The 26047-nt window shown below is 45.8% G+C and overlaps 1 protein-coding gene across 1 annotated transcript in view; it reads right to left on the bottom strand.

Moving 5' to 3' along the window:
- Positions 1-9237, bottom strand: part of nrg1 (neuregulin 1) — an 828914-nt gene extending 819677 nt beyond the window's left edge. The window contains exon 1 of the mRNA XM_072583931.1: positions 9051-9237. The gene's annotated coding sequence lies outside the window, so the exon portion shown is untranslated. The remainder of the gene's footprint in view (positions 1-9050) is intronic.
- Between the last annotated feature and the right edge of the window lie 16810 nt (positions 9238-26047).

Below are 26047 nucleotides of genomic sequence, written 5' to 3'. Positions count from 1 at the left end.
GAGGGTTGGTGTTGACTTGTTGGGCCAACAGACTTTTTTTTCACGCTGTAGGGATTCTATGAAATGTCTGTCCCTTTGTTGTAGCTACCAATGTCATGTTTCTGGAACCACAGTGGGACTGCCAGTCACACATCTGCCAGGATTCAAACTTAAGGAATGAAAGCTCTTGGCAGTTCACACACCATTTACACACTACCTTTTCTTCATTAGGGGAGAATATGATTTTCATTTCAACAAAGGCTGGCTTTAGGAGACAATGACAAGAGATGGCTTCAGGATGAACGCCTCACATGTCTGTTTCTATGCCGTACCTCTCTATGACTGTATGACTCTATGACTGTCTGCGGCAGATACATCATATAATACTTTATTATTTATCATCCACAGTAGCTCTTTGGTGACAATGGTCTGGAAGCTCGACCTGCCTGGAATGTTTGAGAACTGAGCCAAAACTGTAACCCACCATTCGGATTGTTTTGCCTCCCACCCATCTTGCCAAACTCTCCAAGTAGACCCAACAGATTCCATCCATCCTTCTATAAACAGGAAGTCAAGTGCCAAATTTGAAAAGTGTAAACGTAGTGTTAAATTACTCAAGAAAATATCAAAGCAATGCCATAAATCCTATGACATCGGTCAGGTTTATGCTGGTTAGTTTACAAGATGAGCAGAGCTGTTAGCTGTCCCATAAAAGTGCAGTTTATGTGTTAAAGTTTTAAGTGCACAGTTAAAATGCACCAATTTCTTTTACTGCAATTTCAAGACCTTGGGGTACAGGTTCATACTTCCTTGAAAGTGGAGTTGCAGATAGACAGGGTGGTGAAGAAGTTGTTTGGTACGCTTTCCTTTTTTGGTCAGTGCATTGAGTATCAGAGTTGGGATGTCATGTTGTGACTGCACAGGACACTGGTTAGGCCATATTTGGAATACTGCATTCAATTCTGGTCTCCCTGCTATTGGAAAGATGTTGTGAAACTGGATAGGGTTGAAAAAGATTTACAAAGATATTGCCAGGGTGGAAGGATTTGAGCTATAGGGAAAGGCTGAATCAGCTGGGGCTATTTTCCCAAGAACAGCAGAGGCTGAAGGGTGGCCTTATAGAAGTTTATAAAATCATGAGGGGCATGGATAGAGTGAATAGTCAAGGTCATTTTCCCAGACTAGAGAAGTCCAAAACTAGACAGCATAGTTTTAGGGAGAGCGGAAAGATTTAAAAGGGACCTAAGGGGTCACTTTTTCATGCAGAGGGTGGTGTGTGAATGGAATGAGCTGCCAGATACAATTGCAATATTTAAAAAACATCTGGATGGGTACATAAATAGGAAGGGTTTAGAATGATATGGGCCAAATACTGGCAAATGGTACTAGATTGATCTAGGATAGCTGGTTGGCACGAACAAACTGGACTGAAGGGTCTGTTTCTGTGCTGTATGATTCAAATAGAGCGGAGTGGAGTCAATTTCTTTGATGTGCATCTGGGGATATTTTAACTAAATGATCAGACATTGATTCACACTCAGGCAGATTTTACACTCCATGGCCTTCACAGCAGAGGGTAAAAATTAGCTGAGATGTAAACAGGGAGTCCAACACAAACCAGACGATGTTGATGCCAGGTGAAGTTGCTTGCAATAATTTTGTTTCACTTGAAATCGGTTAGTTTGCATCTTCTTTCCAAATCTCATTATGGAGTGAAATACATGATGAAATTGAAATGTACATACAAAAGCTACACTCCACTCAATGCTGATTTAAATCCCAATCTAACGATTGGTCCCCAATCTAACAGAGGAGTGACTTTTTTAGGTCATGGAGTGAGAGGGAATGAATCAGTGAATGAGTGAGTGGGTGAGTGGCTGGGTGGGTAGGTGGGTGGGAGGAATGTGCATTGTAGACTGAGAAGTCACAGCCTCTTAAGAACTCCTTGATACTGCATTGTGTCACTACTGCCCTTCGCTAGCAGCTGGGATGTTAACTAAGCTCAACAATATAGTCTCCACAAGTGACTTCACAACAGTTGATGCAAGCTGTTATTTTAAAGTTAATCTGCTTCTAATATGAAGACATAACTAATTAATATTATTTCCGTTGATGAACAAATCCTTGGGTTTCTTTGAGTCTTCTTTGATAACAGTTATGGGTAGCCATAAGCTGTTAACCTGTTCCAATGCAGGCACTGTGCAAGGCCTTCACTTCCTATGTTGGTTGTGTGGTTCCTGAAAATGATATGTCTCCAAACTATCACTATAACATCCATCACTCATCCTAGAGAAAAAACTGTACTCAATCCACCATGGCGTTAATCTCAGTGTCTTTAGTGGCACAATACTACACTATTGTTCTCATGTAGATTCATACAGCACAGAAACAGACCCTTCAGTCCAACCAGCCCATGCTAAACATAATCCCAAACTGAACTAGTCCCACCTATCTACTCCTGGCCCATATCCACTAAACCTTTCCAATTCATGTACTTATCCAAATGTCTTTTAAACATTATAATTGTACCCACATCCACCACTTCCTCAGGAAGTATGAGATATTTACTATCACTCTCAACTGTGGTTTATGATTTGACAGGTAGCGCTCACACATGAGCAGTTTGGTGAAAATGGTCACTGAGATCCACTGTGACAGTACACAAATATATAAATTTAATATATAATCAGTTGTCATTCCCCAAGGGCCCCATGTGCCAACATGGTAAACAACACAATCACATGAACCAGGCAGGACGTATTTCAATTGTTCATTGATATGTTTAGCTTAATGAACGATGATGTGTCAGTATTGCTGAGAACAATGTATAACTTTTATGCTTAATTACATTTTGTACGTTGTGCTCTAAGAATGGGATGATTTAGCTTTAGCCTCATTTTCAGAGTTTTGTGAGTTTCGTACTGGAAATTCTGGAGCGCTGTTTGATTACATGCATTTCAAACTTGAAGATCTAACATTTTGGTGTATTTACTTTTAAAAAGATAGAAAAGTGCACTATTGTGTGATGCTATGGATCATATGGCACAGACTGAATAGTCCGAAAGGTTGTCAGTCAGTGTGTGGTGTGTGCTAGAGAGGGGATGCTGAGGCATTAAGCTCTCCAATAAGAAATCAGGCTCAAAAATCTTCTGGAAACTGAGTTGTATGTTTCTCTAAAATTGAAGTAATTATGAGTTTTGTTTGTAGATGGCTTCAGGTGTTTTGGGGAGAGATACCAGCATGAGTGGAAATAACATTTAGCTATTGTCATCAGAAAACTAGTTTCAACAATGCCAGCCTGAATGAGAGGCACTCATGTGGAGATAGTGATGTATCTTCACCAGTGTTTGTGTAGTTGTAAGGATATTGCAGGGATAAAAGGAATAGTGTGCATTTGAAATGCTTTCTGGCCTTCGTAACAAAGTCCAATATTTGAGTTGAACACACTACAGTTCATGCTTTTCCCTCATTTATTAAACACACTATTCATCATTCACCAAAGGTCACTTGTGAATGTGTTCAGTGACTTACCACCACAATTTTTAAAAATGCAAAGTTAGGATCTAACCAGCCATGTTTCCACTGACTTGTCTGATATTAACATCAGCTGAGATCATAGCGCTCTTGACTTCAGTATCTTTGAGTTGGAGAGCAGAGGGGCCAATAGCCAGAGGCCCTGCTCCTGACTATCAATAATCCCTTACTGAAAGCAGACATAAGTGGATTTTGGCTGGACACAGCTGTAGGATTGGCATTGATGCTCCCTGTTGTCAAAGAACCAATTAGCATTCACAGGAGTAACAAAGAGGCAACCAGTGGTCTTGAAATGTGTGCTCCAGGACAGAGTTAATCCCTTTAAGAACAAAGAGAGCAATAATAAAGATTGGCAGGGGAAAAACAAAGTCAAGGAAAAATGAACTGCCTCTGTGAGGAGCAAAATACATCTTACATTCTTAATAGGATAGTGCCAACCTTGTATAAAAACTTTCTAATTTTTATCTTCAGTGACCACTCCATCAGTTTACTGCTCACATAATGGCTGCAATAATTACCTCTATTTGATATATGAAAGTACTAATTTCTTTCTTGGTGTCCAAAACATTGCACTCGTAATGAGAGTCCAGTCACCCAGTATTCATAGAATACCTACAGTGTGGAAACAGGCCCTTCGGCCCAACAAGTCCACACTGACCATCTGAAGAGCAACCCACCCAGACCCATTCCCCCACCATATTATCCTATGTTTACCCCTGACTAATGCACCTAACCTACACATCCCTGAACACTATGGGCAATTTACATGGCCAGTTCACCTAACCTGCACATCTTTGGATTGTGGGAGGAAACCGGAGCACCCAGAGGAAACCCACGGAAACATGGCGATAATGTGCAAACACCACACAGAGAGTCGCCCAAGGCTGGAATCAAACCTGGGTCCCTGGCACTGTGAGGCAGCAGTGCTAACCACTGAGCCACCGTGCCATTGAGTAAACCTAATTAAAAATCACTGAAATTCACTTTTAAAAGCTATACTGATCAATTGTTTCATTGCTATGTTTATATGAACTCTCAGTAATTTAAACATTTCTTGATATGAGAGAAACCTTTAACAGGTCATTCCTAGCATATCCAAAAAAAAGTACCTTCTTAACCAGGTCAGCATCGTCAGCTCCAGGGTGTAGTTTTGACCCCCCAAGATCTGGAAGATCAAGTTATAAATTGGCATAAACAATTGCAGAAAACAAAAGAGTGATTTAGGGTCCAATTCACATTTGAAATTCCACAATTGTTAACTTTGCTTGGAAACATTTACCCAATTTATTTTCTGAGGGAAACGAGATGAAGCCAGATCCCTCAGACTATATCTCAAGTGGTGAGAGAAACCAAGGGACTCTTGCGGTGCAATAACAGTGTACCTATGTCTAGGCCAGGAGGCCTAGATTCAAGACACACCTGCTCCAGATGTATGTCATGACATGTCTGATCAAAAATATCTATAAAAAGAAGGAATCTACATATGTCATAGAATTATAAGCCAATAAATTAACTACATATTTTCCAAACTACACTAGTTTTATAAAAAGACTTTGCACAAGAAATCCAATAATGGGAAAATATGCAGCAAAATTGCTAATACTCAAACAATTCTTGACTCCAGAGACGGTCTCAGGAATAAGCATTTAAAATCATTGATGTAATTTCTTTACATCTTCAAACATAAACGGGAATGCTTCTTGCAAAATATGCTGTATGCCAGTTCATGACAAGGCACTAAATAAAATGATCCTAATTTTACAACAAGCTGAAAAAGATCTCACATTTCTCATGGTGCCTTGTACTAGAATCCTACTTGCCACATTAGTTACTTCTTATTTATGATTTGCAGGTCACATTTGGGTTTGTTTTTTGCTTCTGGATATAGTTAATGCCTCAGATTCCCTGACTATTTCTGTTAAAATACTAATACCCTGTGCAATAATCAAACAAAACAGGTTACAAGCCCAAAGGGAGAAACAGGAAAGGCAACAGCCCCGAAGTCATTCTAACCTCGTTTGATTTCTGCATTTAACATCACTGTTCTAAATGCCAAGTAAATACCAGCAACAGAACATAATTAATTAATTGTATAAAGTGTTCATCCTGTTGCATGAATAGTAGACACTGACAAAATAAAATGAATCATGTGAAGTTGGTGGAATAAATCTGAACTTCATTTAGCTAACCAATATACCTAATATTTATTTGTCAATTGTGAATGGAATAGCAACTCATGTCTTTGCATGTAACTTTGCATCAATAGAGTTCATAATATAACTGCAGACATTTAATGTTGACTCCAATATGTGAAACAATCAATTTTTAAAACAACTCAATATGGGAATGGAGAATGAGGTTATATTACTGGAAAAGAGTAGAATATTGGAAAAGAACAGGCAAGTAGCCCAAAATTGAGTAGATTTTTTTCTAAGAGCTAATATAATAAAGAGCCAGTACAAGAATGTTGAACCAAATGGCAGTTGCCTCTGGGATGTAAGATGTTATTAGTAAGACATTACCTGGTGCAAGCTTTTGCTGGACTCTATAACACATTGCATATCCTAGAAATTTTATTACTGGCCTGTAAACAAACCATACAAAAGCCAATGGCACTTGGTGGACCATCTGATCTTATTCCCAACACACTGCACTGTTTGGGGCCAATGCCAAGAGCTATCTATTCTACTGACCTCAGACATGACCAATGCTAATCTAACTGCCTTGCTTTCAACCAAGAGCTTGCCTTACATTAGTTTTCCATTGTACCACCTCAGGAGAAAGGCAACCCTGTCTCTTCTACCTTTGGGGAATTGTGATAAAATTTTGCCCCAGTGTTTTCTTCCAACTGATTCATCCATTAACTATAATCTGGGGAGTGCAAGAAGCCTTCAGATTTGAACTCATTCCTGCTTTTGTTTAGGTATCCTTGTAACTCTGATGCTTTCTGCTGATTTGAAGCATTGATCCTTGGCCATACAAAGGATATTGGCACTGTGTTTGCACTGTCACTATAATGGGGGATGTGACTGTCGATGTTACTGTTGTAATATTCCCACTAAGTAATTAAAAGTGTAGACTTGGACATTATGAATTCACTTGTTAAAATAATATTATATGTTCTAATAACACTAAAGTATAAAACCTAAACAACTATTACATGACAAGTGACAGGATATTTGGAGAAAATAAATCAACTCTTGTTCCAAAGTGTAGGAAATATTCAGTAGTCATTCACATGATTAAAACCTGTAGCTCCAGACCTGCAAATACCAAAGTTGGGTGCAAGATTTTATGTGTTCAATCAAATACGAAACAGATATATCTCGAATGCAGTCTGTGAACAGGTCATTCACAAATAAGAGTGAATTACTGTGTGCATACCAGCTTGATAGGACTTGCTGGAATTGGTAGCCCACAGTACTACAACCATTACATTCGCTGCAACAGAATAGGAACACAACCAATATAAATGGCCTGGAAAACCAGTCTGTATATTTAAATAGGGCATCAGAAATATTGCACGCAACCGATTTACAGATCAATTGCATCAAGACTCTGATTTCTGAGGAGTACCAATGCATTCCCTTACACTATATCTAATTTCAAATAACTGTAGCTGGATCAATGATGGGTTGTCCATTGCTGGTCTTGTCTAGTGGCGCCACACCAGCGTTAGTTTCAGTCCCAGAGTCTGTACTGTCTTTGAATATTAAACCATCTACAATGTTCTTTCCCATGTAACCAACAAGGTCGACTTACGATGTGCGGCATCTGACTTGCTGTCATGCTTATAAAGAACGTAATAATGAGTTCAAAAGTAAAGAATATTTTTTTTATAAAGGGACTGGAAGATGAAAGGCTGTGAGACTTAAGCGTTGACATGATGTGTTTGAGTGACTGAGCTCGAAACAAAAACCTATTGTTACTTCCAGTGTTCAGTGTAGGGCTCTGCGTCTCGGGCTCTTGCGGCCCAGTGGTAGTGTCCCTACCTTTCTACCAGAAGGCCTAGGTTCAGTTCCCACCTGCTCAGGGATATATCAGGGCGGTTGGCTTAGAACAAAACCGAGGGGCTCTGCACCTTACTGTAACTGGGAACGTGGACCTTAGTCTTTCCGTAAGAATCCAGTCAGAATTCCTGGTGAACTTCTTAGTCAATTCCCAAATGAGTCCAACGTGTTCGGTGGAAAAGCACACTGCTACTTTGTGGTGGGGACTGATTTCCTCTCCTCGTCAAATCGCAACAATAGCAGCGCGTTAACCCAAACCTGGAACACCCCAGACACCAGAGGTTCCAGCCTCAGTAACTCAGCGAATGTTGCAAAACACCAAGTCTAGAATTAGTCTCCAATACATGGGAAAACTGCTTCTAACCAATGAAACTTCCAGCTCCTAGCGAGCTCCCTCAATCTGAAGATTTGAATACAAAAGGCGACTGCTCAACAGTTACTGATAACTCTCTCTTTTATTTTTGGTTCTGGTGGTATTTTCTTCCCAATAGGATAACGTGCCCGCCTTCCTCAGTGTCCCACCCTCTGTGCACTGGGCCATTGACCTGGAGATCAGCGTGTTTCCAGTAGGGAAGGAGAGTAGACCCGGAGCAAGCGGTGACAATTCCAAACTGGCTACCAGCCTCCAAACTCTGAAGTGGCGTCAGGAAACACCGCGAAAACAGAGAGTGCGCGGGCAGAGGGAGCGCGCTCTAACATTTGAAATATTAATGTTTCATTGCAAACTGCAACGCGAGCGATTTTTAAAGGGCGCATGAAGGGGTGGGAGGGCTCTAAACTTAGGCTTTTGCTGTAGATAGATAAAATAGTCATTGTGCTTGGCATGGGCACAGCAAGAGATGCTCCTAACGGTAATGTGTAGCCAATCTCCTGGTTATATAACGCAAGCCGTCTGTTAATGTAGACCGCTGTTCAAACTGTTGGGAATTGGTGCATTCATATGGCGCCCAATTGAATTGACAAGGCATGCATGTGTCTGTAATCCTCCATACCAACAACCAGGGGCACACAGCGACAGACAGGAACAACTGTTCACTGGTGTAGCTCCGAGCTACCCCGGGGTGACTCGGAGGAACGGCGGATGCTCGGGTCGGTCTCTCCCGGACTGACTGGGCTGTGTTTGGAGTCGCGGTTGGGGGAGGTGGGAGAAGAGGGAGTTTTGCCCCGTTTAAACTACCAGCACTGCTTCCTAAAGCCACAGCGCAGACCCACTAACGGGTGCGGTCTAATCTCACCGCCGTTTCAAAACAGAAAGCAACATCCTCCTCGCCGCTTTTACTGTCAAACTGCAGGGAGAAGGAATCCCAGGGTTTACGGAGATAACCAAGGAGATCCGTGAGAGAAAACACACACACACGGAGAGACACACCGCCTTTCAGCACCACACTCACTGGAAAGTTCCCTCCTTGCTCATTCTCGCTGTCACATTGCAGTCCGCCGTGCAATTCCGCCGGCCCGGGCATGAACAACGCCACGTTTCCGCCGATGAGATGAAACTCAGAGTAAAGATACACACAGGGAACTCACCGTCGGAGACCGTCCAGCTCTCTCTCTCTCTCTCTGTGTCTGTACGGCTCTGCCTGCAAATTCTGCTGGCTGCAAAATATCTGCAGAGCACTTTAAACCTCCCCCTCAATACTTGTGTCAAGCACAACAGGGGACTAGCCCTGGGATAACTTGGGTCACCTGCAAATACACGTTGTTGCATGTCCAGGTGTTAGAGGCCATCTTCATTGCTCTGTCACCACCTCTCCCCGCCCTCCCTCCCTCCCTCTCTCTCTCTCTCTCCACTGGAGATTAACCCTTCTCCGCCCCTTCTGTTTGACTTGGGAAGGGTGCGAGAGTGAGTGAGACCGTACGTATATTAAAGAGCGAGAAAGGGAGAGAAATGGTACTACCATGATTCTGAGGTTCACCTGCTTGCTAACGGGTAGGTAGTGAGTCATCTCCCGGGCAATGATCACCTTGTTCCATTCGCTCTGACCGGCTATCTTCTGCATCTTGTATTCTTTTTCAATCACCGGGTTTACCATTTCAGGATGACATCCCCACCCACCCCTGGTCTGGGAAAGGCTAACGGAAAGCTGACAAGGCAGTCAAATGTTTCAAATCGCGCCTGGAAAAGTTTTAACCCCTTTCTTAAATTATTGTTGGAAGAGATACAATGTCAAACCGATTTCACCGCAGAGTGCAATTCGACTAACATCGTCGGGTAAATACATTGTAACCTTTGGATAATCTCCCAAACCTTCAGTCAGTATTCAACATACACACACACACACAGAGAGAGAGACACACACATACCAAAATAAATCAGAATGAATTAAACCAGCGGATTCACCAACAATATAACTTTAACCAGGAATGCTTTGCCTTTGTGTGTATCACCTAGAAAGCGGTGAGGGCCGGGTGAAGCTAACGGAAAGGACAGGCTGGATTTGGGGAAAGGGTGGGGAGCTGTCAAGTCTGAAGTTGTTTTTTCGCTCTTTCTCCCTCCTTTTATCTCTCTCTCTCTCTCTCTCACACACACACACACACACACACACACACAGACATACACAGGCACACACACAGAGACACACAGAGAGATACCCAGACACAGATACACTGAAACAAACACATACCCACACACACAGACATACACAGGCACACACAGAGACAAACACACAGAGGCACACACACACAGAGACGAACACGCACACACATACACACACACAGACACACAGAGACAAACACACACACAGGCACACACAGAGGCGAACACGCACGCACACACAGACACACAGACAAACACACACAGACATACACAGGCACACACAGAGACACACACACACACACAGACGAACACGCACACACACACATACACACACACAGAGACAAACACACACACACACATGCCCCAAACCCGCCTCTAAATTAGACAAGTCACGATCGCCAACTTGGCACCGAGTACCAGCACAGGAGGCTGGCAGGTTCACAACTTACACAGCGAGTATTACAGACACCTTCAGAGTAGCAATTAAAATAAAACTCCCCCTTCAGATAAAACACACACACACTCTTTCTCACGGTCATTTTTCGGGAACCAAATGGAAAGAGCAATGTGAAAATAAATTGGGAGAGGGGCTGAGGGATCGGGATCAGGGGGAACAGAAAAACGAGGGGTGTGAAGAATGAGAGGGGGAGAGAGGGGGGGAAGAGAAAGGAGGGAGAAAGAGGGGAAGGGGAAAGGGGGTAAAGAGTGGGGAAAAGACGGGAGAAGAGTGGGGGAAAGAGAAGGGGAAAGAGGCGGGGAAGAGAGGGAGAAGAGGAGGAAGCGAGGAGGGGTAGAGAAGGGAGGGAAAGAGACGGGAGGGGGAGGGGAGGGAGGAAGAGAGGTTAAAGGGGGAAATAAGGGAGGAGAGGGGGAAGAGAGGAGAGGGTGAAGGGGAAAGAGAGGGGAGGGGGAATGGGGGGAAATAGAGTGGGGAAGAGGGGGAGGGGGAAAGAGTGGAGAGGAAGAGAGGGAGGAAATTGAGGGGAGGGGAAGGGAGGAGATTGGGGGAAAGAGAGGTGGAAGAGAGGGGAGGGTGAGTGAGAGCGGGGAAGAGATGGGAGGGTGAAAGAGAGGGGAGGGGAAAGAGAGGAGGAAGGGGAAAGGGGAGAGGGAAGGGAGAGGAGGGGGAAGAGAGGGTGGGGAAAGGGAGATAGGGAAGGGGAAAGAGAGGGGAAGAGAGTGGAGTGGGGAAAGAGAGGGGAGGGGGCAAGATAGGGGAGGGAAAGAGCAGGGTGAAGACAGGAGGGGAATGGGGCAAGGGTCAGGGCAAAGAGAGTGGAGGGGGAAAACAGGGGAGGGTGGAAGGGGGAAGAGAGGAGAGGGGGAGCAGAGGGGAAAGAGTGGAGGGGGCAAACAGGAGAGGGTGGAAGGGGGAAGAGAGGGGAGGGGTAGAGAGGGGAGGGGTAGAGGGGGAGGGGAAAGGGGGTGAAGAGTGGGGAAAAGACGGAAGAAGAGTGGGGGAAAGAGGAGAAGGGGAAAGAGGCTGCGAAGAGAGGGAGAAGAGGAGGAAGCGAGGAGCGGGTAAAGACAGGGGAAGAGAGGGGAGGGAAAGAGACGGGAGAGGGAGGGGAGGGAGGAAGAGAGGTTAAAGGGGGAAATAAGGGAGAAGAGGGGGAAGACAGGGGAGGGTGAGTGAGAGCGGGGAAGAGATAGAACGGTGAAAGAGAGGGGAGGGGAAAGAGAGGAGGAAAGGGGAAGGGGAAAGGGGAGAGGGAAGGGAGTGGTGGGGAAAGGGAGATAGGGAAGGGAAAAGAGAGGGGAAGAGAGTGGAGTGGGGAAAGAGAGGGGAGGGGGGCAAGAGAGGGGAGGGAAAGAGCAGGGTGAAGACAGGAGGGGAATGGGGCAAGGGTCAGGGCAAAGAGAGTGGAGGGGGAAAAGAGGGGAGAGTGGAAGGGGGAAGAGAGGAGAGGGAGCAGAGGGGGAAGAGAGTGGAGGGGGCAAACAGGAGAGGGTGGAAGGGGGAAGAGAGGGGAGGGGGAGAGAGGGGAGAGGTAGAGAGGGGAGAAGTAGAGGGGGAGGGGAGGAGAGAGGAGGGGCGGGGAAGAGAGGGGTGGGGAAGAGAGGGGAGGGGAAGAGAGGGGAGGAGAGAGAGGAAAAGAGGGGGAAAATAAGGGAGGAGGGGGGAAGAGAAGGAAGGGAGAAGAGAGGGGGAAAGAGAGAGGGAGGAAGAGAGGGGAGAGGGGAAGAGAGAGGTGGGGCCAAGAGTGATGGGGGAAGAGAGGGAAGGAGAGGGAAGAGTGGGACGAGGGTGGAGGCAGAGGGGGTAAAGAGGGGGAAGAGAGGAGTGAGAAAGAGGGGTCAGGGTGGGGAGGGGAAGAGAGGGCAGAATTGGGTGTGGGCGAAGAGAGGGGCTGGGGAGGGGAAGAGGGGAAATGGAGGGGTCGGGGAAGGGTGCGGAGGAAGGGAATGGGAGGAGGGGCTGGGAAGAGGATGAGAGAGGAAGGGAGGGAGAGAGTGGAGGGGAAGAGGAGTAGGGAGAGGGGAGACGGGGAAGGGGAATGTGGGAGGGAATGGGAGGAGTGGGGAGGGGAAAGAGAAGGGGACGGAAGAGGGGAGGAGGGAGAGGGGGAGGAGGGGAGGGTGAAGGGAGGGGGAAACAGAAGGGGAGGGGGATGGAGGGGGAGGAGAAGCGGTGGCAGGGGAAGGAGGCGAAAGAGAGGTGGAGGGGAAGATGGGGGAGGGGGAGATAGGTGAAAGGGGGTAGAGAAACACAGAGTGAGAAAGGGGAGTAGGAGAGGATGGGAGAGCTGGAAATGGGGGGAGACAGAAGGGGGAGAGAAAAAAGAAAAAGGGGAAGCAAGAAAGGCGATATAGGGAGAGAAGGGGGAGAGGGGGAGATGGAAGAGTAATGGTGGAACGATGGGGAGAGGGGGGAAATGGGGTATGATGGGGAGAGAAAGGAAGTGATGGGGGGAGAGGGGGAATGGGGGAGATGGAGTGTGTTGGGGAGATTGAAAAGTGATGGTGGAGAGAAGGGGAGAGAAAGGGAAATGGGGGAGATGGGAAAGAGATGGGAGAGAGAGGGCATGATGGGGAGAGAGAAAGGGGGAAGATGGGGAGAAGAGGAGGGGGAGGGGAGGTGTGGGAGTAATTCAGGGAGAAGGGGAAATGGGGGAGTGTTTGGGGAGAAGGTGGGGAATGGGAGAGTGAAGGGGAGAGAGAAGGAAGAAGGGGGAGGGGGGAGTTATGGGAAGAGGTGGGGAAATGGAGGAGATGGGGGAAGGATGTGGGAGAGAGGGGAGGGATGGGGACAGAGAAAGAGGGGGAGATGTGGAAGGGAATGGGGGAAAGAAGGAGGGAGAGATGGGGAGATGGAGTGATGGTGGAGTGACAGGGAAAGAGGGAAATGGGGAGATGGGGGAATGACAGAGGGGGGAGGGAGGGGGAGATGTAGGAGAGAAGGGGTAATGGAAGAGTCATTGGGGAAGAGAAGGAGGAAGAGTGGGGGAGTGATGGGGAGAGAGGGGGAGATCAGGTAGTAATGGGGGAGAGAGGAGGTGATGAGGGAGTGATGGGGAGAGAGGGGGTGACAGGGGTGATGGGGAAAGAGAGGGCGAGATGTTGGAGTGATGAGGACAGAGGGGAAGATGGGGGAGTGATGGGAGAGGGGGATGTAATTTAGAGAGAAGGAGGGAGAGAGGGGAAGATGGGGGAAGTGATTGTGGGAGAGAAGGATGTGGGAGAGATCAAGAGGAAAGGAGTAGGAGGTGGTTTACAGTACCACCTATAAAGGGAGCTGGATGCTGGAAGTTGTCAAGTATGGTGGGGGTAATAACCCCTTCCATTGTAATAACCCCTGACATTGTAACAACGCCTAGCATTGTAATAAGCCCCTTACAAGACTGGTTCAGGCAGGGGAACTCCTCTTTACCCTGACCCAAGATCTCCCTGCTCTGTTCCCCATGCTCTTAGTGGGCTCTGGGGTGTCCTGGAGATGGGAGTTAATTGCTGCTGGGCTCCATGTATCAGTGTGTGAGTGAGAGAGTGTCAGTGTGTGTGTGTGTGTGTGTGTGTGTGTGTGTGTTAGAGAGAGAGAGAGAGAGAGTCAGTATGCGAGTGAGAGAGAAGAGTGTGTGTAAGAGTGTCATTGTGTGAGTGAGAGAGCATCAGTGTGTGAGTGAGAGAGGAGTGTGTGAGTGAGAGAGAAGAGTGTGTGTGAGAGAGAGTCAGTGTATGAGTGAGAGAGCATCAGTGTGTGAGTGAGAGAGGAGTGTGTGAGTGAGAGAGAAGAGTGTGTGTGAGAGACAGTCAGTGTGTGAGTGAGAGAGAAGAGTGTGTGTGAGTGAGAGCGCGGCAGTGTGTGAGAGGAGTCAGTGTGTGAGTGAGAGTGTCAGCGATGTGTGAGAGAGTCAGTATGTGTGTTAGTGTGAGACAGTGTGTCAGGACATCTGTGTGAGTGTGAGAGAGAGTGTGTCAGTGTGAGTACATGTGAGTGTGTCTCTGTGCGTGTGTATGTGTGAGAAGAGTATGTCAATGTATGCGTCAGTGTGTGAGTGAATGTGTGTGTGAGCAAGTGTGTCAGTATGTGTGTGAGTGAATGTGTGCATGAGTGTGTTAGTGTGTGTTTGATTGTGTGTTATTTGTGTGTCAGTCAATGTGTGAGTGAGAGTGTATCAGTATGTGTGTGAATGAGTGAGTGCGTGAGAGTGTCATTGTAACTGCATGCAAGAGAGAGTGTGTCAGTGTGTGTGAAGTGAGTGTCAGTGTGTGTGCAAGAGAGAGTGTTTGGCTGTATGTGTGCCTGAGCATGTGTGTGAGAGTGTGTGTGTAAAAGTGTGAGTGAGCATGTGTGCGTGTGGGAGAGTGTGTGCCACTGTGTGTGTCAATCAATGTATGTACGAGTGAGGAAGAGAGTATGTGAATGAGAGTGAGTGTTTGTGTGTGTGTGCATGAGTGAGTATGTGTGTATGAGTGAGAGAGAGAGAGAGTATGTGTGTGTGAGACAGTGTATGTCAATGTGTGTGTGAATGAGAGAGAGGAGGAGTGTGTGTGAGAGAGAGTGTCAGTGTGTGTGAGAGTGTCAGTGTGTGTGAGAGTTAGTGCGAGTCAGTGTGTATCAGTGTGTGTGAGAGAGTCAGTGTGTGTCAGTATGTGTGTATGAGTGACATTGTGTGTGAGTGAGAGTGTCAGTGTGTGCGTGTGAGACAGTGTGTCTGTGAGTGAGTCAGTGTGTGTCAGTATGTGCATGTGAGTGAGAGAGTCTGTGTGAGTGTGAGAGTGTCAGTATGAGAGAGAGTGTATCAGTGCGTGTGAAAGAGTGCCTATGTGTGTGCGAGTGAGTGTGTGAGTGTCAATGTGAGTGTGTGTGGGAGTGTGTCAGTGAGTGAGTATGTGAGAGACAGTCTGTGTGTGCGTGTATGTGAGTGAGTGTGTGAGAGTGTCAGTGTGTTTGTGAGAGAGAGCGTGCCAGTGTGTATGTGAGAGAGTGAGAGAGAGAGAGAGAGTGAGTGAGTGAGTGTCAGTGCCTGGAGAAGGGGTGTTGGGGGAATCCCAGCTCAGGCTGGTACCCAGAGGGTGATGAAAATGTGGGAGGTGGGGTTGTCCCAAGGCAAGACAGAGTTGGGCCTCAGCTCCTGGTTTCTGCTCCACTTTGTTTTAAGTTCACACTCCTGCTTGCATGGTCCTCAGTTTCATATCTCTATCTCTCTCTCTCTATCTCTCTCTGTCTGTCTGTCTCTCTCTCTCTCACACAAACCCCTCCCATATCATGTCTCTCTCCAATATTGTATCCTTCCTACCATCAGTCATTCACACAATCTCTGTCACTCCAATGCTCACCTCTCTTGTCCCCACTGTCTCAAATCCTCTCCTGACCTTGACTGCCCCCTCTCAACTCCCTGTCCATCCTCTGTCAACTCTCCTGTCCCCCTCTCTCTCAACTCCTACATTCCCCATCTCTCTCAACATCTCTCCCACCTTCCATAACCCCTTCCCTCCTCCCTCTAACTCATTCCTGCTCCCTCATGACACTCTCTCTTTCATGTTCTCTGTTCTCGTCTCTTTTTCACTCCCTCATTCTCTCTTCACTTGCCCACTCTCTCAAATCCCCACTCGTGCTCTCTTCCTCACCCCCTGTCTCATCCCTTCATTCTCCCTCATCCCCACCCTGTCACCTCTTCTCTCACACACTCCCTTGTCCTCTCTCTCTCACACATCCTCATGACCCCAGTCTCTTCCTAGTTTTCACACGCTCACTCTCTCATCCCACTCTTTCTCACTCCCTGGTCCCTACTTTTTCTGTCTCACGCATCCTCCCCTTCTCTTCCATCTCTCACAAATACACACACACACACACTCATTCCCTCACTCACTCATTGTTCTTCTCTCTCTGTCTCTCTTTCACTAGTGTGCAAGCAGTAAGAAATTAGCATACTGCTGCATGATGGGATGCTTGATCAAGGTAAAAGTATCTTAGCTCTCAGCTTTAGTGGAAAAGTAGTGCTAGAGATAAAGACTGAGGTTGGATAATTATAATTTGATGAAATATAAGGAATGGATCTTGAGCTCATTATCTTCTCTGTCCTTGAGCAACATCAAAGAACATAGGGAGTAGGCACTGCGCTTATCTTTATCTTGAATTATTATACTCAACGTTACATGAGTGTGAAATGCACGCAAGATTGTCTGTATCACGGTATAAGTATAGGCCAATTGTTTGGCTTGAGAGAGAGACAGAGAGAGACAGTGCTGTGGGAGGGTGGAAGCTGTGTGGCAGCCTCACCATGAATTCATGAAAAATAAAGCTTCTTGAAACAATACTCGAAGTCTCAAACAAAGTGATTTCCTTGACACAATCTGGCGTAGTCGGCAGGAACCCAATTAATACAGGATCTGAAAAAAGTAAAGGAGGAAATCGTGGAAATAGTGTGCAGGACAGTCCTAGCTGAAAGGCGGCTGGGCCCAGTGCTCCCCTCACGAGGGGGGGATGTGTAGAGACTGTCCGGTGTCCGGCCGGTGACTCCAGCTGAGCCAAGATTACCGAAAGGTTGAGGCAAGATCATGGAGAAGATTAAACTTACCAAGGCTGTGAGAGAGACTAAGAAGTGGTAGCTACCCAATTGAAATAGGCTCGAGACTTTAAGACCTTGTGGATGGAAGAGAAAAACTGTTGAGCACTTATAGTGGATTAGTGCATGCGGGTGTGGGTAATTTTTTTTCCTCTTTTCCTTATTTGGTAGGTGACGTCTCTTTGTAGATCACGGAAATGGGAAATCGAGCACACAGTCAGTGCCTCTCCACGAACGCGGATGTGAGACACCCAGAAGATGCCCAAACATGGAAAAGCAAACAAAGCAAAGACATTGTAAGGTGATAAGATCACAGCAATAGGTAGGAGACTTCATCATTCGACTGGAATCACCGGCAGATACACTGCTCCATGAAACACAAGATTCCAGGTACGTCATTCCTTTTTGTAATGATCTTTGCAGGTGGTCCCAGGGCCATTGGCACCGCAGAAGTTCCTTTGACTTCAGTAAAATTAAGAATTGGGAAGAAATAACTCGGAAAGAGGTGGGGATCTCACTTGGGACAAATGTTATATGATGCATTATTTCATTAAATGGTGAAAGGTTGCTAAGCATCATCAACCTCCCAAATCTAAACCCAAGAAAGATGCTGGTGCATAGAAGGAGACACCTTCCAGTGCCTCGATGGGGCTATAATCCCTGGCTTGGATCTCAGGAGGATACAGTTATGGAGAAGCTCCTCCTGACAGCGGCTGTGTGAGAACAGCAGCCCCGGCCTCTTCAACCTCCACAAGACCAGCAGGTAGTCCTGCTGACAGCCCCACCTGATTCTATCCAACCCAATACAATGCAGATTCACAGTCAGCTTAAAATGAATCACCTGGATATGGCATCTAGGATGCACTCCGCTGCCTCTGATGCAAATAAACCTTCTAGTTCCAACCCTCCCATTACCCAACTGCCCCGACTCATGGTCGGCAATATAGCTGTCCTGAAGCCTTGGTCCCCCCTTGAGGTTAGAAGCATGACCAGTGATGCCCCTAACCCATTGAAGAAGCTAATCCCCTTCCATAACTGGCTGGTCCAACCCTGTCAGATTTATAACCCCTTACTCAGGAATGTCCTTCTCCTACTCCAAGTTGCATGTGGCACCTCCTAGGTGGCTGTTTTGGGTTCCTTTTCAGTCCTGGCTGGGGAAAATAGCGATTGGATAGAGGAACCCACAGAGGAGCAGCGGGGTCAGCGAGGTAGCTCCTGGAGGAGTGGCTCCAGAACTGAGCTCTACCGGCCATCTCAAATGGGGCCAGGCAACGTAACAACTTTGGGGAGGTCTCTCAATGTCTTCAGAAAAAAGGGGAACCCCGAGATGATTTTATCACCCATTATAAGGACACGTGGGAATCATCCCCTGGAGAACATCTGGAAGAAAATGATCCTTTGGCCGGACAGACTCTGTTAAATTGTGCTGAGCCCCAGATAGCTTAGGCTTTCACGCTTACCAATCTCAGCTGGCAACAGCAGGATTGGGGGGCTGTAGTTACCTCCCTCACTCATGTGGACCATACCACTGAGGCCCTGACTCAAATCAATGCCAAGCTAGTCGCATTTAAAACAGCGGCCCTTCAGAACCACTTGGCCCTGGATTATCTATTATCCAAGGAGGGTGGCACTTCTGCTCTTGTTCGGCAGGAATGCCAGGCAACTCTAAAAATGTCTTCGATTTGGTGACACATTTGCACAGAAGTCAAGCAATTAGAATAGATTCCCTACAGTGTGGAAACAGGCCCTTCAGCCCAACCAGTCCACACCGACCCATTGAAGAGTAACCCATCCAGATCCATTTCCCTCTGACTAATGCATGTAGCACAGTGGACAATTTAGTAAACCAATTCACCTGACCTGCATATCTTTGGACTGTGGGAGGAAACCAGAGCACCCAGAGAAAACCCACACAAACACGGAGAGAATGTGCAAACTCCACACAGACAGTTACCCGAGGCTGGAATTGAACCTGGGACCCTGGTGCTGTGAGGCAGCAGTGCTAATCACTGAGCCACCATTACACCCCAGAATTTGGGCTGCAGTGAGCCTGATGTGTTTTGAACACACCACCTTTTGATCTGGAGTCAGCCGTGCTTCCGTTGCACCACAAGCCCACAGCAATGGAGCTCCTCTTTTGATTCCAGGTGATCGCTTACCAGTCACCTGGCTGGGGATCCTCCTTAGCCACTGGGCTCGTCACCTTTACTATTATCCTCCAGATGCTTTGTATCATATGGACAACTACAGGCAGTTGCTGTGCACAGTTCGATCCTACCCCATTTTCCACTCCAAAACCAGTGATCATCTACCGGACCATACCCCATGACGATCCCCTACGATGATAAACGTGTATGAATATGTGCCCTTTTCCAGAAAGAAATGTATCCCTTTTTTTTAGATGCGCCAATATCCTAAACTTAGATGTTGATCTTCCATATCAACAAGGAGGGAATTGTGGGAGTAGTAAGAACTTGGCATACTGCTGCATGATGGGATACTTGACCAAAGTAAAAGGTATCTTAGCTCTCAGCTTTAGTGGAAAAAAAATGGTGCTCGAGATAAAGACGGAGGTTGTGTAATTAGAATTTAATGAAATATAGGGAGTGTATCTTGCGCTCATTATTTTCTCTATCATTGAGCAACATCAAAGACCAAAGGGAGTCAGCATTGTACTTATCTTTATCTTGAATTATTGTACTCAACATTACTTGATTGCGGAATGTAGACAAGGTTGTTTGTATCATTTTATAAATGCAGGCCAACTGTTCAGCTCGAAAGAGAGAGTGCTGTGGGAGAACGGAGTCTGTGGTAGCCTCTCTGTGAATTCACAAAAAAGAAAGCTTCTTGAAATAAGTCTTGAAGTCTCAGACTAAGTGATTTCCTCAACAATTGGACTTCACTCTCCCTCTTTCTGTCAGTCCTCTCCATTCTCTTTCCCACACACTCATCCTCTGTCTCGTTGTCTCACTTGACTACTCTCACCTTACTACACAAACACACAGACAGACAGTTTTGATAAAATCCCAAACAGGAAGTGAGTAAATAAAATTAGAGTGCATTGGATTGGAGTAATTTATTGATGTGGATTGAGGATTGGTTAACAGGCTGAAAACAGAGAGTAGGAACAAATGGCATATTCTCAGGTTGAGAGCCTGGAAATAGCAGGGTACCACAAGGATCAGTACTTGCACCCCTGCTGTTAACACTTTACGCCAATGATTGAGACTCATAGACTACTGAAATATGTCCAAGCCTGCAGCTTTTACAAGACTTAGTGCGAATATAAATTGGGAGGAGGACGTAAAAAGGCTTCAAGGAGATTTTAGCAAGCTGAGAATGAGAAAGAGTATGGCAGATGGAATAGATATTTTTGAATCAACCTTTTCAGAGATGTTATTACACACCTCCTGAGCAAGTGTGCCTCTTTGCTCTAAAAGAGAAACACTACCACTGCACAACAGGAACCCTTTGGCAAATGGAAATAATGTAGATAAATGTGAGGTTATTCACGTTGGAAAGAAACAAAGGTGCAGAATATTTCTTGAATGGTGAGATTTTGGAAAGTATTAATGTTGAAAGGGTGTCCTGGTTCATAAGTCACTGAGAGCAAGCATGCCTGCGCTGAAAGTATCTGAAATGTAAACCTTTCTCAGAAAAAGATTTGAATGCAGGAGTGAAAAAAGCTTGCTTCATTTGCATAGAACACTGAAGAAACATCCTCATCTCACTAATCTTTCCTCCTCACACTCATCTCTTTTTTGTACACTTACACTTATCCTCCCTCTCAAACCACATCCCTCTTTCTGAATCACACTTATCCCCCATCTCTCCCTCACACTTATCCTCCCCTCTACCTCACACAGTCATCTTCCTTCTCTCCCTCACACTCATCTTTCCTCCTTCTCACACTCTTTCTCCCTCCCCCTCACACTCATCCTCCTTCCCTCTCATGTGCATTCTCCCTTCACTCCCATTCAGCTCTTTTTCTTGCATTTACACTCATCCTCCCTCTCACTCTCTTACTCACTCAAACAACATCATTCACTCTCTCACACTCATCCACCCCCTCCCTGTCTCACACATTCATCTTCCCCCTCTATTACACACTCACTCACTCTCTCTCTCCCTCAGTCGCCCTCCCTCTCTCCCTCATACTTGTCCTCACTCTCTGTCACACACCTGTGTCCTCACACACTCTCACTTGCACACTAATTCTCTCAATCTTTATACACTCACCCCTATTTTACAAACTCACAGACACATTCTCTCTCTGACTTACACACGCATTCATCTTTCTCCCTCTCTGACACACATGCGTATCATTTCATTTCATCTCTCTCACTCTCCTGTCGCCCTCACTCTCCCATCCCCCTCACTCTCCCGTCCCCCTCACTCTCCCGTCCCCCTCACTCTCCCGTCCCCCTCATTTTCCCGTTTCCCCCTCACTCTCCCATCCCTCTCACTCTCCTGAACCCCTCATTCTCCCGCCCCCTCACTCTTCCATCCCCCTCAATCTCCCATCCCCCTCACACCCCCACCCCATCACTCTCTCCTGTGCCCCTTCACACTCCCGTCCCCCTCACTCTCCCATTACCCTCACTCTCTCCCATCCTCCTCACTCTCTCCCATCCCCCCCTCACTCTCCCGAACCCTCACTCTCTCCCGTCCCCATCTCAGGTCCCCCTCACACTCCCAACCCCCTCACTCTCCCATCCGCCTCACACTCCCGTGTCCCTTATTTTCCCATCCCCCTCACACTCTCATCCCCCTCACACTCCCGGCCCCTTCACACTCCCGTCTCCTCACTCTACCCCATCCCCCTCGCTCTCTCCCGTCCCCCTCACTCTTGTCCCCCTTACTCTCTCCCATCCCTCACACTGGCTGGACCCAGCATTTATTGCCCGTCCCTAGTTGCCCTTGAGACGTTGATGGTGAGCTGCTGCAGTCCACATGCTGTAGGTTGACTCACAATAGCCTTAGGGAGGGAAATCCAGGATTGCACTGCATTGGTTGGGGCCACTATCCATTATACATTCCATAACATTCGAATAAAGGCAAAATACTGTGGATGCTGGAAATCTGAAAAAAGCGCCAGAGAATGCTGAAGAAATTCCCCAGGCCTGGCAGCATCTGTCAAGAGAGAAAGAGTTACTTCTTCAAAAGCATCATATCGGATCTGAAACATCTGTACCCTGTCTGTTGCTGTTCCTTCTCTTAAAGTCTCTAATTTTTAGCTCTACAACATAATATTCATCTTTCACTTTCACTCTGCGTCGGTCTCCTTTAGATTAGATTACTTACAGTGTGGAAACAGGCCCTTCAGCCCAACAAGTCCACACCGCCCCGCCGAAGCGCAACCCACCCATACCCCTACATCTACCCCTTACCTAACACTACGGGCAATTTAGCATGGCCAATTCACCTGACCCGCACATCTTTGGACTGTGGGAGGAAACCGGAGTGCCTGTAGGAAACCCACACAGACACGGGGAGAATGTGCAAACTCCTGAGGCGGGAATTGAACCCGGGTCTCTGGCGCTGTGAGGCAGTAGTGCTAACCACTGTGCCACCGTGCCGCCCACCAATATCCATTATTTTTGTCCACCTTTTTCAGAGCTTAAGCAAAGTGAATTTAGAGTCAAAGTCATACAGTAATAGAGATGTACAGCACAGAAACAGACACTTGAGTCCCAACTAAATATCCTGAATTAATCTAGTACCATTTGCCAGAATTTGGCCCATATCCCTCTGAACACTTCCTATTCCTATACCCATCCAGATGACTTTTAAATGTTATAATTGTACCAGCCTCCACCACCTCCTCTGGCAGGCCATTCCATAGTTGCACCACCCTCTGTGTGAAAAAGTTACCTCTCAGGTTCCTTTTAAATCTTTCCCTTTTCACCTTAAACCTATGCCCTCTAGGTTTGAACTCCCCTACCCTGGGTAAAAGATTTTGGCTATTTATCCTATCCGTGCCCCTAATGACTTTATAAACCTCTATAAGGTCTCCCCTCAGCCTCTGACACTCCAAGTTGACGAGTTATCAATTGTCAAAACCTTGTCCAAGTGTGGTCCATGGTAAGGATTTAACTATGTTGTTGGGCTAAGAATGAAGGTAAGACAAGAAAGTAAAGACAATATCTTCCAGCCTTTAGAAAGGCTAAAGAGCTCTACTAGAGATTAACTGCTTAGTTAACTAGGTAAACCAATTCCATATGGATCCTACACTGTAGGTACTAAGAATTTTTAAATACAGAGGTCTCTGTGCGGCTGGAAGAGATTTCAAGCAGAGTGAGTTTGGTTAATGGTAAGTTAGATGAAATGTGAAGGAAGTTTTTTTCTTAATTTATCCACTTAAATTTCCAATACTCACCACCTAAGATGGAAGTAGCTGTAGATGAATCATTGTTAAGTTATTCTACATGTAATAAATAGTCAATGCAGTTAAAAAATGTCGGGGCAGTTCAGCAGAGTAGAATGTACAGCCTAGGGTATGTGAGATAGTGCTATGCATCTCACTTCTGCAGGAAGAGCTCTTGGGGTTGGAACACGCTTGGTGGCTGGTGTCACTGTGAGGCAGAAGATGAGCTGTATGGTATGTTTAGGGAGGTGATCACACCACAACTCAAGATAAGGAACAGCTGACTGTCAGACAGTCAAGGGAGGCAGGCAGATGGTGCAGGGATCCCTTGAGAACATTTCACTTGCAATTCAGTTTTCTACTTTGGATACTGGTGAGGGTGATCACTTTGCCAGGCAGTGCCAAGTCAGTGGCACAACAGATGGCACAGCTGTGCAGGAAGGGAGGACAAACAGTACAAGAGCATTACTAAAGAGGATTCCTTTTCACGAGAATAGGCAGGTGTTTCTGTGGCTGAAAATGTCATTGTGCGATGGATGTTGTTTTGCTCGTGCCAAGGTCAAGGGTGTCATAGGACAGCAACAGGACTTTCCTCTAGGGGAGCATGAACAGCCAGCATTCATGATCCATGCTGATACCAATGACTTGGGTAGGGAGGCGGAATAAGCCCTGAAATCAGATTCCAGGAAGGAGATTGAAAAGCAGGACCTCCAGTAATTTCAGACTTACTCTAGGTCTCATGTACTAGTGAGCATAGAACGAGGAGGGTAGAATAACTAAGCACATAGCTAGAAAAGAGGTTTAAGAAGGAAGCTGTCAGATTTCTGAGGTATTGGGACTGTTCTGTAGCAGCCGAAACCTGTACGAGGTAGACAGCTTTCATCTTGACATGACTGGAACGAAGACCTTTACAGACTGATTCACTGTAGTGCGGGTTGAAATAGAGGGACAGAAGGATATAGAGCTCAGAGGGAGCCCAGGTTCTTGGGAAGCAAACCGAGTGAAAGGCAACATAAAAGTAGTAGGTAAAAGCCGAAAATAGACAATACAATGGCGCGAATCAAATGAGATTAAAATGGAGAATAGAGTTACAAAGGCTGAGTTAAAAGCTCCCTATCTGAATGTTATTATTAAATTCTGTGTCTGCTTTTGTAATCTTGGTAGAAATTCCTTTACATAGCACAACTAGATCTTTTACATCCAACTTAGACAGCAGAGTTTATGCATTAGCTTTTAGGAGAATGATATGTGATCTTATTTAATCATGCAAGATTATGAGAGGGCTTGACAGTCTGGAAGTTGAGAAGATGTCTGCACCAGTGGGGGAATCTCAAGCTATCAGATACAATTATAAGGTAAGTGTCACTCATTTAAAATTGAAATGTAAAGGAATTTCTTCCCCCCAGAGAGTTGTAGAGGCCAGATCACTGAAAATAGTTAAAGAGGAGATAGATTTTTACAATATCAGGGAGTTATAGCTATGCTGAGTTTGTGTGGAAGAAAAGTTGAGGACTGGGGCAAAGCAGTCATAACCTTTTTTGAATGGTGGGGCAGACTTGCGGAGCTGGATGGACAACTTATTCCTTATCTTCTTATATAGTGATTTGATTAACAAGGCATTCAAAAAGATGACACCTTCCACAACACAGCTCAGTCATGGAATATGTTGCTCAAGTCTTTGCTCAAACCAACTCAGAGGTAAGAGTGCTACAACTAAACTAAGACTAGCACTTCTGAGAATATTTGTCGGAGAATTCTCTAAAATTGTGGGGGGGAGAAAAACTATTTTCATGCACAAAATATTTCTTAGAATAAGCTTGTTTTGACCGTACCATTATTGAAAATAAATCTGACTAAAATTGTTTCCTGAATCAGTAGTGGAATAGCTGTGAAAAAGAAAGGAAATAATTTATTCACCGTAATTGTGGGAGCAGAATTGGTCTTCATCAGTAAAATAGACTCACAGTGAATCAACATCAATTCCATTGACTTCGTACCATTGACAAAGTCAAAATATACCTATTGTGTTCCTCAATGTGTAGATTCAAGACAACATTACACTAGAATGTGCCTCCCAGCTGTAGCTCAAATCAGTTCCAGGTTAAAATCCTCTCTCTGTACAATAATATAACCTCAATGGCAACTGTATGTTAGTATCTCCACCTGCAATATTCCATTTACCACACTAACCACTGTGATAACCTATGCTGTCAGTTTGATCAATGATAGCCCAGTATTGTAAGGAACTTATCAATGCAGACATATGTCCACTGGAAACTCAGAAATTTCCTTTCAGGATCTGGGACAATGTGCTTAGATATAATTGTCTTAAACTGGATCGGAGTTCAAGTTCCAGTAGAGAAAGGACAATCAAAGACATCATATCATTCAGTCCCCATGCAAGGATTCTGCTAAAATCATTCTTCTTTTGGACCAGATAAAATCCTGACATAACTCTGAAAATATTTAAAATGCTAGTCGTTACAACTTTAATAAAGAAAAGAAAATCACCCACCTCATCAACTTTTGTTGCCATAGATTACTGGGCTGCTCAAAGGTGGACTGAACTTAGTCATCCTGCATGAACCTTCACCAATTATTGCTGGTTTTCTGT

This window comes from Chiloscyllium punctatum, chromosome 14 (genome assembly GCF_047496795.1).
Source record: "Chiloscyllium punctatum isolate Juve2018m chromosome 14, sChiPun1.3, whole genome shotgun sequence".
In the NCBI taxonomy this organism is placed as follows: domain Eukaryota; kingdom Metazoa; phylum Chordata; class Chondrichthyes; order Orectolobiformes; family Hemiscylliidae; genus Chiloscyllium; species Chiloscyllium punctatum.
Note: the sequence above shows the minus strand (reverse complement) of the source record. Positions and strands in the feature narration are given on the sequence as shown.